Source organism: Equus przewalskii, chromosome 31, assembly GCF_037783145.1.
Source record: "Equus przewalskii isolate Varuska chromosome 31, EquPr2, whole genome shotgun sequence".
Lineage (NCBI taxonomy): Eukaryota > Metazoa > Chordata > Mammalia > Perissodactyla > Equidae > Equus > Equus przewalskii.
In genome coordinates this window covers 13,652,416-13,667,892 of record NC_091861.1, presented here as the reverse complement: position 1 = coordinate 13,667,892, position 15,477 = coordinate 13,652,416, and the positions used below count along the sequence as shown (strand labels likewise).

Genomic DNA, 15,477 nt, shown 5'->3' with positions numbered 1-15,477 from the left:
AATCCAGACATGTATGATAAGTGCCAGAGGAAGAGAGGACAGAGATTTCAAGATAGATTGGCATGGTCACCATAGGCTATGTGGGAGAGAAGGGATGTGACCTGAGAGATGAGGCTTCACGCGGAATTTCCACAGGGCAATACATCGAAAAATCAGAAGTCACACTCATATTATCTCCTCTTTCCTCAAAAAGCTTTAAATGGCTAGTGCTGTTGCTTGAAAACATATCTGCATTTAATCAACTCATAATTATTTGTGCCAAGGAAAGGAATAACTCAAAAACAATTTACTTTGGAATTGGAATAAAATGTGTGACATTGCTTGAAGTCTATTTGTCCTCCTTATTTTGGATCGTTCAGGCTAATGTTAAAATAAGCTTGCATTCTCTGAGCTCACATGAGAGCCCAGAGATATATGGCTCAGCCCCACATGGGGGTGGGGGAAAGCCACTCTAGGATAAAAACTGACAAATGCTTCTGAATCAAATTCATGTTGTCATGGTTAAACACAAACAGCTTCAGAACATCTGGGATTTTGTCATTTTAATTCCAAGTTGCCATATTTTCACACATTCTTGCTTTTTGGTGCTTGGATTGAGATTTTCTTTTCTAATGTGATTTTTCTCTACTTGCAAAATTGTTAAGGATTCCCATCAAATGGGGACCTTGGATTTTCCCATGTAGACATGAAGGAGGAAAAGAAAGACTAGATATAAAAGAGTAAAGAGAATTTCTGAATTAAAAAACAACAATATCAACAACAAACTATATTATTAAAGAAAAGTGCTTAAAATTTTTTCTTTAAATGCAAAGGGATCTGTAATTTGAAATTGAGGCCAACATTAGGATGACAGCTTCCAGGACAGCTTTGAACCTCTCTAAAATTTCAACTCGCCCCAAGCGACTTTCACACTTTTCTCTCTCTCTTCTATGCTTTAGTTTTTCCCTTTAGAATTTTTCATTACCTAACATATAACATACTTGACTTATTTTATTTTGTTTATACTCTGATTCCACCACCAGAAGGTAAGCTGCATGAAGGCAAGAATTTTGTCTAGACCCCCACTGCTCAAACAGTGTGTTGAACATAGAAGTACTTTTCTGTTGAATGAATTTTAAATCTTCATGCTAATGGGTTTAAAGCATTTTTCCATGATCTCTGAGTAAATTTTATATTCAGTTTGCCTTAAATAGATCTTATATTTCTTCTGTGAATAGAAAATTAGAGTCAAATTATTAAAGTGTCTAGTCATAAAATCAGGTTAAATAGAGAGAACATAAATTCAAATGCTTGTGTTTAAAAAAATAAGGTTAACCCCACAACTGAAATAACTGTACTTTGCCTAGTTATCTTGGGAGTAAAATTAAGCTGGATCAAGCAATATTCATGAAGAATCTACTATTCAATGGATAACTGATGAAAAAGTGTAAACTATTTTTGAACGATACTGATTATCATCAAAAATAACCTTAGCAGAATAGCAACTCTGAAAAATATATTTTGCTGTTTTGTAATGGTTTTTATCAAGCCGTATTTATAAATGGAGCCAAGATCCTTTATAAAAAACTTATTTAGTTATAGAAAAGACAGCTTTGGAAAGCAATCTAATAGTGTGATAGACGGCCAGGAGAGATGTGTCATATGCAGATAAAAGAAGGTAAGAGTTTCATTTTGTATCCCATCCTGGTGAGAAAATGCCTAAAATATTTTTTAAAAGACATATTTTAAGAGGATAACTGACAATCTACAGCATATAAAAATAACCAGGTTGGCGAAATGCCTAGAAATTATTTTTAACGAGAAATAGTTAAATAAATTTTATTAATTTAAAGAAAAAAAAAAGAAGTTTAAGATTCTAGAGATGCCTAGCATAGAAGAGACAATATTTGGGTGAGGAAGAATGAAAAATTTTTAAAATCTTCAAATAATTGAGTAGCTACCAATAGAACTGGAATTTGGTGTTTTGAGTTATTCTAGCGGGTCTAAAAAGAACCAATGGGTAAGTTGAAATTACAGAGAGCTGGACTTATATTTACCAGAAGAAAGAACATGTTAACAATTTGAACATTTCAAAAATATAATGAACTGCATTGTAAAGTAATAACCTTCTGCCACTGGAGGAATACAAACTCGATATTGTAAATATCCAGAGGGCAACGGCCATGTTTTATAAGTTTCTGTACCTTTAGTATAGGTAATACGTTTACGTGTAGAAGGCCTATAAAGAGCTCAAGAACCTTTGGTCGAATGGATGAATGGTTGCTGTTTGAACCTCCATGAATATTTCCACGTTACTGCGTGGTCCAGGCTGTCTAAGAAAGAAAACTAATAAACTTAGTTAAAAGATGACTGAACAGGAAACATGTCTTGGAAGTGAGAGATGGTATATAGTGAATAAGTTTTAAGGCTTATCTACCCAGAGCCATTTGCTTACATTCCAGGGTAGTAAAAACCCAGGGAATTTCTCCTCCCCTCCCCAGAGAAGATTTGTTTACATTCCAGAATGAAGGGCTTTCTCTTTCTGGAAGAGAGGATGGGCTCCGGTGCCAGTCACCCTATATAAGCTTTGATTTTCATCATTTCAGGGCTCCTCTCTTGTAGTACAACGCTGGTAAATGTTCAAGTGAACTTCTGGCCCACTGAGTTGCCCTATGGAGGATTGGAAAACTGATGTTGAAATGCTCTGTGAGTAATAAACACCCTGTTCTCTGATCCAGAGATTTTGTATTTCCTGTCAGAATATCTATATCTATCTGTATATCTATCTATCTATCTATCTATCTACCTATCTATCTAGACTTAACAGATAAAAGGAAGGAAGCAAGGGAGGATGAAAGGAAAGAAAGAAGAGAGGGAAGGAGAAAGGAAGGAATGGAAGAAGGGAGAGAGGGAGCTTGGATATTTACCTGTCAGGAATTCTTTACATTCCTGCATTGGTTGGAAAATTTTACAGATAACGATAGAGGCCTATTTGACTTTCAGATATGTGTTGTTCTGTACATATATTTCCAGATGACTCTTCATAATTTTAAGTGGTGTTTTCAGTCCCAGGCCAACAAAGAAACCAAACAAAATTCAATTTCTGAGAACAAAAATTAAGCAGACTAAAGAGGATGCAAGATTTTTGTTTTCGAAGTATTTACTAGAAAGTATGTGAACTGCTTAGTATAAAGAATAATTAACCATTTATCTCTGATAAAAGCACTAGCGAAAAATTATCCAAGAAAAGGCATGGTAGTTTAAGGTAAATGTCTTAAGATAACAAGAAAGAATATCTTTTCTGAGATAACATAAATGATTCCATAAGGGTGATCTCTTAACTAAAACGGAAAGAAGAACCACTTGGCCTAAGTTTTCCTCAGGACATGCTCAAAATATACTGAATTCTCCCCTGAATAGAAGAAATAACAAAACCTATTAAAGATTCTGGAATCTTTAACTTGCTATTTTGCTGGAATTTTGGGTCTCAAGAAGAGCTTTAGTCAAATGAGCAATTCTTCAGTGTAACTACAGGCATTTAAGTTTTATTGTTATTTTTCCAAGTTCATTATGGTATAAAGTGATTCACGAAAACTTTCAAAGGATTGATTAATGCATGTCTGGTTTCTGTAGTTAAAACATTTGAAAGCTCTTTACTCCCCCCAAGTTTTATGGTGATTCACCTAAAAAGATCTCTCTCTCGAACAGAAACACATGTTAGCTACATTTATACACTCAAGAGAAACATCACAGAGACCAAACGATTATGTTACTAAGCTAATGATATGAATATCTCATAGAATTTACTGTAATGGATATCTGTGACGAAGTGGGCAACAGATCAAACAGTGGCTGAGATCAATTCTCTGCCAGGCCTTCCTCTGAATCCTTCACCCACTGACCATTCAGAGCTCATTATGAGGTTCACCTTCAGACAATAATTCACTGCCCATGTATGGTCTTACTTCAGCTGCTGCACATATATTTGGGGATTTTTATCTTGCTGATCAATGTCAGTTGTAATATTTACTCATATGCTAACAAAAGCATTATGTTACATATATTGCAAGCATTAGCTATATAGATAGTCTTTTCATATTAAGCTGTACAGTGACCTAGGCAAGAATTTGTACCCAAACTTTGAGAGATGAAAATGGAACAAAAAAGCTATAAAACATACAAAATATAATATTCTATATTTGTCTGTCCTGCCATTGAACAGTTTCACTGCCATTTTATCCGATCTTCAGAACTACAGTGTGACCCACCTTCTGACTTTCAGAGCTGTCATGTGAGAGGGGTTTAGGCTCACTCTGAATGATTCCAGAAGGCAGAACTAAAACAACAGATGAAATCTATAGGGAACCACATTTTAAGCCAAAATAAATAAGCTTTTTCTGCCTATTAGATCTCTTTGGGTGCATTGGTTTGCTTTGTAGTTAGTGTGTTTCTTATCAATGGAAATGTCTAACAGTGACAAAAAGCAGTCAGGTATCATGAGTGGCTGGATTAGATGAATTTTCAAACTTCTTCATTTGTTAGAATCCTGGTACGTGCTCTAGGATTCCCTTAGTTAAAGGTAGGTAGCAGCTCCCTGTCCTTCAGATCCTAAAGGAGAGTATATCACCCCTCTGTTTCCTTCTATCTCCTTTAGTGCTGCTGGACACATGCCCAGTTAAGATGAACAACAGTTCAGCCATGGACTGCAGCTGCTGCGTGGTTAATGGAAAAGGAGCCCAGGAATGCATACTCTCTCTGTGTCTACACGATGCCAACAGGCTCGGCTGATTTGAAGAAAAATCCAGTCAAGCTGCCTGTTTGGCAAGGTGCAAGCAACTCATGTGGGTGCCTCACAAGGTTTCTGACTGAAGTTACAGGCTGTTTTCAAACCACATAAGCCTGACATTAGATGCTGTCTTCACCAGTGGGCTGTGCCATAAGCCGATGTACATTGGGATCATGAAATCCATGCTATGTTGGAGCAGGAAAGGATCTCAAAGATCTTACCCTATGTTTCTCAAAACATGTTCCATGGAAACATTGCCTCTTGAAACCTGCCATGAGGAACAAAATGGTGTGATATCAAAGAAAGATTGCATATTTAGATCTTTCTAGAAAATTCACATACACATTAGTATATTAAATGTTTTGAGAAGTCTTATTGCAAAGAAACTTTGGCAAACACAGATCTGACCAATCCAGTTCATTTTTCTTGCATAATACTCGTTAACATTCCAGAGAAAACACACTGGAAAAAATATTTTAGTACCAAACTCTCATTATTACATATGAAGAAACGTAGGTCCAGAGAGATAAAATGACTCGTTCCAGGCTGAATATACTGACAGAGTTATGACTAGAACTTGGATTTCCTTGTTCCTAATCTCATGTTCTTTTCTCTGAAAGATTTTCATGATCATATTCTTGACTTTTATACTTTGTTTCATCATGCCCAGGTCAGATGTTCATCCTTAGACTGATCAGCTCTGGCTACGGGGTAGAGTCTGGGAAAAGCCTTAGGATAAGTACTTGCTTAGCCAATCTAATGGACCAGGAAGGGGTGTTGTAAAAATCCAAAAATATATCAGACCGTGGAGAGATGTTCTACCAAATCCGGAATTAGCCACAACTCAAAAGTTATCCACTGTATATTTCATTCTACGTCTGCCCTAACACATGTGTTTCCTTATTTTCCTACAAAATTACTGAGTCCTTGCTTAATATGATTCACCTGTTCCATATAGACTCCCAAATCTACTCAACTCGACTCAAAAATAAGACAACTCAAGATTACATTGTGTTAATGTTCCAGAAGTGATATGATCATTCTAAGTTTAGCAACTCAGGATTCCTTCTCTAGATGGCTCGGTCAGATCCAGATATGGCTCTTGAGCAGAATAAAATATATGGACTTAGCATTCTCCCCCAAGACAGCCCAATATACGATGGTGGCGGGAGGAAAGATAGCAGCACACATATTGTAATGAACTTCCCCTCTTAACTATCAAGAAATAGATCATTAACAGCATCCCAGAAACTCCCTTTAGGTCCCTTCCCAGTCAGTTCGTTCCTGGAGATAACCACTGTCTACTATCTGTCATCATCAATCAGTTTTGCTTGGTTTTGAATTTTGTGTGAAATAGAATCATACAGTGTGTATTCTTTTGTGCCTGGCTTCTTTCGTCCTCATATACTCTGTGTGGGGGAATATTGCTATAAAAATTTTGGAAAACTGTTTGGTATTATCTACAAAAGAAGAACATAAACTCACTCTGACTCAGAAATTCCACTCCTTCCTAGATACCAAAACTAAATGTGTACAGATATGTACTAACAGTCATATTTAAGAATATCCATAGCAGCGCTATTCATAATAGCCCTAAACTGAAAAATGCCAAATGTCCATCCACAGTAGAATGGATAAATAAATTATAATATATTCCCACAGCTGAATGAGAATGAATGAACTGTTGTTCCACACAACAGTAAAGATGAATCTCACAGTCATTCACTATTTTGACAGCTCTGATTCTTGAAAGATTTTCCATATTTGAGTGGATATCTGACCCTAACTCTTTAACCAAATTTAATTAAAGAACAAATATAATCCTGCTTCCAGGCTACAGTTAAGAATGTCATGTACTATTCATAATTAGTCAGATTAATCTAGAGCATGTTTAATATCAGAGTTAAATACTTTAATGAGTAAAAGGAAATTTAGAATGTATCCATTGATAAAGTATAGAATGAGTTGAAATTCACCATGTCACATAGAAATATTTAAAGGAACTGGTCACAAGTTACACAAGACCATAACTCTGTGGCTCTTTTTCATCCACTGGATCCTTTCTTACTCCAACTCCAGATAACATCTAAAGGGGAAAGACAGTGGCTTAGAATAGAAAGGGAAATAAATATCATTTTGTCCATTTAAAGAGGTTATTTTGTTCAGATTAACTGGCCTTGGGTAAGTGATGCAAATATTCTGTTTCTCAATTCCTCATGAATTATATCTCTGTCTCTACTTCCAAGATCTTTTTATGCACCATTAATCATTCCTATTGCCCATTGTGGCACAGTTCCTTCAAAACAGCCTTCACTGCTTGCCTGTCCATCAATTTATACAGGAAGCTGCTGGCAGAAGCATCTAGAACCTCCTTGACTCTGATCTTACAAGGCCTAAAGCACTTTATTTGCATGAGATGAGGAATCTCTTTCCTTTTCTCAGGTCCATCTGGAGGCTGGCTCTTCTCATAGGATCTCCTTCAAGTTTATCAAACTTAAGGGAAAAAGATCTTCTCTTTTTGAAAAAGAAGAAAAAGAAAAAAAGCCCCAACAATTTCAAACTAACAGGGGAACAGATCAATACACCTAATACCTTACATCTATTTGTAAAATGCAACCGTCATGAATAATTTCCCACCACACAAGTTGAACTATAATTCGATCATAATAACCAAGACTCCCTGAAATGATATAATTATTGCTTAGCCTTATTATATTAGCATTTATTCATTAATTTAATTGACAAATATTTACTGAGTATCTATTATGTGCCAGATGCTATTCTTGAAATAGGAGATTTACAGCAGTAAATAAAATAGACAAGGAGACTTAGATATTAATATGTTTAAGAAAAAAGTTAGATATTACTATATCTAAGAAAAAAGTGATTAGGAAGGAAAAAAGAGGGAAGTGGAGTTCGAAAAAGCTTAGGAGGACATCTGTAGTATGCTAGGCAAGAATAATCAGGTCAACACACTCTTGAATTAAGTATGTTCTGCCTTCTATCTTGACAAAACTTGCCTTCATAAGGACCTGGAGGGGCAGGCTTGAATTCAGAATTTCAGGACTCCGAGGACTCCTTGGCAGCACAGGGAGGCCTGGCTCCACCTTCCCACCCCTGGGCCCATGGCAGCACTCCCCAACCCCCGCCCCTTCTCTTCCCACACTGGCTCCAACCGCACCAGAGAGGCCTTGTGCACACCCGTGTGCATGCCTCAGTCCACATTTCTAAGCTCTGTTCACCCTTGACCACTTTGGGATCTAGTGGTGTGTGTAACAATAGCAGAGACCACCTTCAGGAGGACAGACCTAGGCAAGAGTCACTTCAGGTTCTGGAAGTAAGTTCAATTAGGCAGGAAATTTTGGAGTTTTTAATGCTTGGAGCATTGTCTCAAAGGGGCAGTGGCCACAAGCTCAAGATAGCCTCATGGACTCCTGGCCCAATGAGACTGGATAAGAGGCACAAGGTGGGGCCTTTTAAATTGAGGGTCCAGGGCAAAAGCCATCCCCCTTTCCTGGGTTTAAGGATGCTACTGCTTGTCAATACTTTTCCAATATCAACCCAAGTGAAAGCAGGTTACCTGGCCAAGGGATTCCACATTCGGATCCTACAGAGATATCTATAGATCTATATCTATAGATATCTGTATCTATACTATCTATATCTACCCATGTCTATCTCTTTGTATCTATACACATGTGTATACATATAATATATATGTATATATTATAATATATATGTATGAGTGTATCTATCTATATCTCTCTATATATATCTATCTTCCTGCCTGCCTGTCTATCTATCCATCCATCTAAATATGTTATATTGTGGAAATAGGTATTTCTAATATTATTAGCGGAAAGCATTAGCCCCTTGAATTATATATCTAATTTTCTATTTTCTGATTCCATGTTAATCAAGCACAATTCTGATTGCAAGCTTGGCTTTCTATATGGCTTGACTATAGGGACAGAATGTGACATCACGTCACAGAATGTATTCTGGTCCTTTGACTCAGGTGATAGTCACATTACCCGTTGGGTTTAATAATTGGTAACATTTTATATATCGTCTTCTTGTAAGTGTTGTTAGCATGTGTCAATATTTCCTGAGTCCACTAAACTCTGAAATACTAGCAAGACAGCTTTTCTGGAATTGAACATTGGAAGACCAGTTGCTTGACAAAGGAGAGTTCACTACTGGAAATGGTGCCCTAAGAGACCACTTGGCAGCCAGCTGGCTGATCTTCCCTGGTAACACTGTGAACATAGTCTGAGCCAGTTCCCACTTCCCCCATGAGTAGAGAGCCCAGCAGGCACTTATTGTGTATGCTCAAGAAGTATGTGACAGCTCACAGGGCCATGAGTTCCCTGCTACCCTGTGTGCTGCCTGAAATGTGGGCGGGCTTCCTGCAGTGGGAACAAGAAGAAGGGCAGGTATGCTGCAAACAGTCCTGCAGCAGATACAGCAAGAGAATAGAGAGTGAGAGGTTCACCTGTTAGAGTCCCTCTCCTCCTCGGTCATCAAATTTTTTCCCAACAGGATTCTCCTCCTTATTTCCTTTCAGTCAGGTCAGTGGGTCTGCCTTTATGTGCATGTACATCATAGCAACATAACATGACCATTGTTCTCACTGAATCTAGGATTGAAGCATGAAACTACTCTGACCACAGAAAGCACCCAGTGTTATCTAGTGCTCAGTCATCAAAAAGGATGTGCTCCTTTTTAAGGAAAAAAATTAAAAAATAAAAAATGATGTGAGGTAGAAAAGTTCAAACGCTCTGAACATCAAATTTAATGGAGCATGCAACACCAAATTGGATGGGCAGATATGGGTTGGGATTCAATCTTTGAAAGGACAGCTGGCTTCCTAGTTACAGGTTGTGCATTCTAATCACCTTAAGAACAGGATGAGTCAACCGTATGGAGACATCTATGACTATCTGAGCTACAGACAATGCCCAGTGTGGTCCAAATGGACATGCAGTATGGACTTCTCCCTCCTCCCTCTCTTCCTCTCATCCTTCTCTCCCTTCCTTTCCCATTCTTTCCCATAACTAAGAGTTTACCATGTGACAGGCACTTGGGCCAGCACTCGGCATACAGCAACAAAACTCAACATGTTTCAGGTGCTTTTGGAGCTTAGAATCTAGTATGGTAAGTGTGACTAAGTCAAGGGTAAAGTCTCTTGGGGATAAAACTTGCAGACCAGGCTGTGTAGCAAAGTGTAGTTAGCTTATAGGGATGGGAGAGATAGGAAAGAGAATTACCCTCTGTTGAATGCTATTTTACAGTTTTTAACCACAGCTATCCATGGGCAGCAATTATTATGGAAAAACCCACTGAAAATATAAAACAACACTTCATAAATGTCAACATTTCTGCACCATGAAAATATTACATAACTTTGTGACATCCTGTTTGCTAGAATCCTTAAGTGAGTTACAAGTGTACCAGAGCATTATCGTGTGTAAACAAAGCTTCTAAGAATACACATGTTGGGGGCCGGTCCAGTGGCACAGCAAAGTGCGCAAGTTTGGTTTCGGGGGCCTGGAGTTTGCCGGTTTGGATCCCGGGTGTGGACATGGCACCGCTTGGCAAGCCACACTGTGGTAGGCGTCCCACATATAAAGTAGAGGAAGATGGGCATGGATGTTAGCTCAGGGCCAGTCTTCCTCATCAAAAAGAGGATTGGCAGCAGATGTTAGCTCAGGGCTAATCTTCCTCAAAAAAAAAAAAAAGAACACACATGTTTATAATATTGTTCAAGAGCAGGGGTATTTTACCCCTCCACCCCCCTCCCACCTCATTTAGCCCAGTAACTTCCCCATATATGCTGAGAATATGCAAGTCCAATGATACTCCAATGATGTCAACTAAATGAAGAAGAGTTTAAGATGAGACTGACCCCTTCTGCTCTACCCTGAATGTCCTAAATATTGTGAAATTTAGAGCCCGGGCATTTTTCCCACTCCTAGGCACCAGGATTCCAAAGAGTTCTTTCTAGAATATCAGGGGCACATTATCAATTTGTACCAAAATAAGAAACTCGAAATTTTTTTCATGTAGGAGAATATATATGTGCATATTCAATAAAATAGTATACAAATTACATTCTAAGAAGAATAATTCTGAGGAACAGTTCAGAAGGTTTCCACCTTTGTTCTTGTGGCACGTTTCCTGGGAGCAGGAAAGAGCTAGCCCAGATCTTGACTCTGCCCATGTTACTTTCCTCGGCACCTCCATTTCTGAGAAAGTCGAGCCAGCTCTACTTGTGTGGCATGGGAGAGACCAACATTCTTCAGGAGAATGAGTTATGCGACTGAACGGATCAGTGACAACGGTGGTTTAAACTAAGTTGAAGAGTAGCCAACAATTAAACTGACCAAACTTCAGTTCCATCCTGGCCTTACTTGAACCTGTTTAATATGTCTGTGACTGTTTAACTTTCTGCCTGATAGAATGAAAATTGAAATTTTCTATACTAATAAGCAGGGAAGACCCAGCAAAAGCAAAACATTCTCTTAGAAAGAATTCGCTGAGTTATTACTTACTGACGACTTTTCCTTCCTAACTAGATTTTGTTTCAAATTTGTCATTTAAGGTCTGAAAGGTGCTTCAGAGTTTCTAAAGGAAAAATTTTGTATAAACATTGTATGTTATTTGGGGGCAAATAAATGCAAAATTATATCCAATTCACTAGAGCAACAGAATATAAACACAAAATACATCTGGAAAAGGAGATTAAAAAGAAAACATGGGTGGTCACTTTCCCAACCTATACTTTCCCTAATAAATCAGAGTTTGCTTCTATACAAAAATAATATATCATCTCTCACATCTTGAAAGCTGCTAGAATCATTTCACGGAAAAGTGGCCTAATGCCCACAGCATCTCCAGTCAGCCCTGGAGCTTCCTGAAATTGCCAACGAATGACACCTGTTTGCAAAACATTTATTTGCTCCCTTGCACAATGTGGGCTACTTTTCAGCTTCATGGCTTCATACCCAGTCTTTGGCGTAGCCTTTAAATGATCACAGGCATCAGTTGTTTTTCCAGAACATTCTATCATCTCTCCCTTATTTGTTTCTTTTGAACTGGTTTCTGTTATTATCTTTTGGATCTTTGGTTGAAATTCTTAGAAAAATCCTCCTGGGAAAGTGTTTATTTTTTTCACTCTTATTTGTGCCTTGGAGGTCAATACAAATAAGAGTGTTGGAACAAAAATAGAACAAACCATTTTATCTTTGAGCTGTGAAGCCACAACCAAAATTTCATTTGTGATACATAATCATGTAATATTTTATTTACCTTGTCAAAAGATGGAACACTCTCAAAACATCTGTACTGTCTAGCTTCATCCACTCGTGGTGATAATAGGGGAGTGCACAGAGTGGAAAAGGGCGTGAGAAAATTAAAATTCTTGCCCACCCCCCCCCCCACACACACACCAAAAGTGATTGTTTTGGAAGTAGTAACTGAATTCACAGGCAAAATGTATAAATCTAGAGGGCCTTAAAAATAATGTCCATTTTTCAGAAAAGAGAAAGAAATAACCCATAACCACCCATAAGAAATAACTGCCTCTCCCTCTTTCCAGACATATCCAATCCTATCTAGTTATTTACCACTTGGTGAATTGTGTTTGCAGTATTGGGAAAATGCTGATATAATGATTGTTTCAGAGTTTTTTCCTATGTTCCACACAGAGCTGGAGAATTCACACAATTTTATGCACCTGTGTTGTTTGGTCATTTTCTCTGTGTCCTTTGGGAGAAATCAAATGGCTTCCTTGATCCAATTTGTATGCAGAAGCCATGGGAAAAAGAGTTCTTCCTGTGGGAGTACATTGCACCTAAAAACTGAACAAATAAAAACGATGTTGAATTTCTAGTATGTTCACTGAATGTGTGCTTCTGTGCATGGACACCCACAAGCCCTTGTACACGTAGATATGAAAAAATTGCCCATTTCAGACGTCAATAACTGTTGGCTTTTTTATAAAAGGGATGTTGTATCTTCCATTTTGGACACACACAGAAAATGTTCTTAAATTTCTTTCTGCTTTTATCATTAAATGTGGGAATACACCTAAAAACCACACCAAAACTATTCTTCGTGTGTGGTCTGAAACATTTATTGTTTTTTCCTACAGAAATAGAGAAATTCTATATTTAGTCTTTTGTGGTAGAGGTAATAAATGAGTCTGACATCCAATAATTACTAGAAGGTTTATTCTATTAATAAACTAGTAATCATGATATTTAAGTTGTGCATACTTAGAAACTTTTAATTAGCAATTTTATCTTCATACGTTAAAGAAAAGTAGATGGCCAATTAACACATTATTTTATATTTCACCATTGATGAAATTGTATTGAGAAGGTTCAGGAAGAATTTTCCTTTTATTGACATGAAAATGAAGTCTTTTCTCGGAAAAAAAATTAGTTTATTTCTTAAAAAAAAGAACATGAAACATGGAAATGATGGCAGAAACTTAAAAAGGGAACTCAAGAGATTATAAATAAATATCTAGTGATAGATACTTAGTGGACATTCTATTCACACAAACTGTCACACTGAGACTTGGCAAAAATTTTATGGCTACTCAGCATTGAATACTGGTCCCTCCTGACCTGGCTCCCTCACTAAGTCTTAGTCTTCTCCCTCTGCTCTCATTAACAAAGGACCAATGCTCCAGTTTAGTTTACCAAACTGGATATCCATCTATCCAATGAGAGAGACTCCTACTATCCTCAAGTCTAAGGAGAGTAAGATTGCTTTAAACTCTTCCATTTGGAATATCAATGCTTTAAAGCTTTTTAAACCACTCAACTTCTTTCCTCCTTGCTAACATATTATCCATTGAGTAACTTTTTCTAAAATAGACCTTTGTCTACTTTGGAAATCACTGAATAGATTATTTCCTCTTTGATGATTTCTCCAAAGGTTGTATAAAACTTCTGAAGTTCATTCGCGCCTAGCAGAGCTGTGGCTTTGGGTCCCAACAAGCTTCTGAAGCATGTAGAGCCCCAGGGCATTGGATGCAGGACAAATTGACCAGTGTGTTTGTTCCCTGTCCATCTACCCATGCCCACAAGATAGGAGAATGTCTCCCCCTCAAAATCTTCCTAAGGAACAGACCTAAGTATGCCCTAATAGGAAATAAAGTAAGGATCTGCATGCAGTGGTTCATTAAGATTGATGGGCCAAGTCAACAGGGCTTCACCACCATAGTGTTCTCTTTTCTAAGTATCTACTCAGCCCCAGATCCCCCTCTGATGTGGAGGGGAGAGTGCAGAACAGAAGTAAGCTAAGTGAGCAAATCATTTTCCCTTTTGGGGGTGGGAACAGGAGAAAGGCTGCAAATACTAACATGTGAATCATATTGTACATAAAACTAAGTATAGACTCCTTAAGTGTATACATTTTAAAATAAGAAATTTGGCTTTAATAATAAAGCCAAATCAAATTTAAAAATGCTATTTGAAACACTAAAAAGTAATAAAATTTAAACTTACTATATTAATTTAATGTGAAAATTAAAATTGTCTTGCTGAATCTGAGTTGTCACATCATACCTATTGCCATAGTACATGATGGCTTTGAGTTTGTGATATGTATAAAATCCTATGTCCAAACTGACAGAACCTACTCTTCAGTTTTTATGGATGTTATCAGCATTGACAAAACCAGAGAGAATTTTCATCTGATCTATGACAATGAGTCTCTGTGTTCACTGCATTATGCCTGAGGAGCCAAGTACAAGTTGTGCAGAATGAGAAAGATCTTTGTAGGCACCAAAGGTATCCCTTATCTGTTGATCCATAATGTTCCCACCATCTGCTACCCTGGGACCCTCATCAAGTTGAACAACATAATTCAAATTGACTTAGAGGCTGGTAAGACTACCAGTGTCATCCAGTTTGACACTGGTAACCTGGGGATGGTGACTGGAGGTGCTAACCTGGGAAGAATTGATGTGATCACCAGAAGAGGGAAATCCCGGCTCTTTGGATGTGGTTGATGTGAAAGATGCCAATGGCTTTGCTCTGCTAACCTGGATTTCCAACATTTTTATTATTGGCAAACACAACCATGGATTTCTCTAAATCAAAGAAAAAGTGTGCATCTCACCATTACTTGAGAGAGAGACTGGAGGCGAAACAGAGCAGTGGGTGAAGTGATCTTTAGGTGATTTGAGTGGAGAGCTCTTTGTGGCTAATTAAAGACAATATAACACAGAAAACAAAAACAAAAATTCCTGAGAGATGCAGTATTTTGCCAATTATACAGATTCAAATTGATCCTCCTTGAATTTATGTAACTTTCACTGAGGACTTAAAATTCTCAAACTCCAAGCTTTCTCTTCAATTAATATTAGATCTCTGACGTTGGTGCTAATCCTCCAGCCAGACACATAAAACCTGACGTATAGCCACAATCTTCGTCTTTCTTTCTGCAGAAGAATTGTTGATTTCATAGGCCAAATCCTTTTTCCTTTGCATAAGTTATTCTTTGTTGCTCAGAGTCATTCCTCCTGTCAAATGACTCTTTCCATATTCCACATGTAGTCTCAATTTTCTCATCACTTCCTGTGTTTTTAATCACATCTAATTTCATTTCTGTTGTAATCTTGTACTTTTTACTATAAATCCAAACCAAGATGGAGAAAAATGAAGTCTGGGTTTTCAAACACTGCCATTATACGT

General features: G+C 37.6%; 1 pseudogene; it reads left to right on the top strand.

Annotated features, from left to right (window-relative positions):
• The first annotated feature begins 9,126 nt into the window (after positions 1–9,126).
• LOC103543098 (small ribosomal subunit protein eS4-like) lies at positions 9,127–14,963 on the top strand (annotated as a pseudogene).
• Positions 14,964–15,477: the final 514 nt, after the last annotated feature.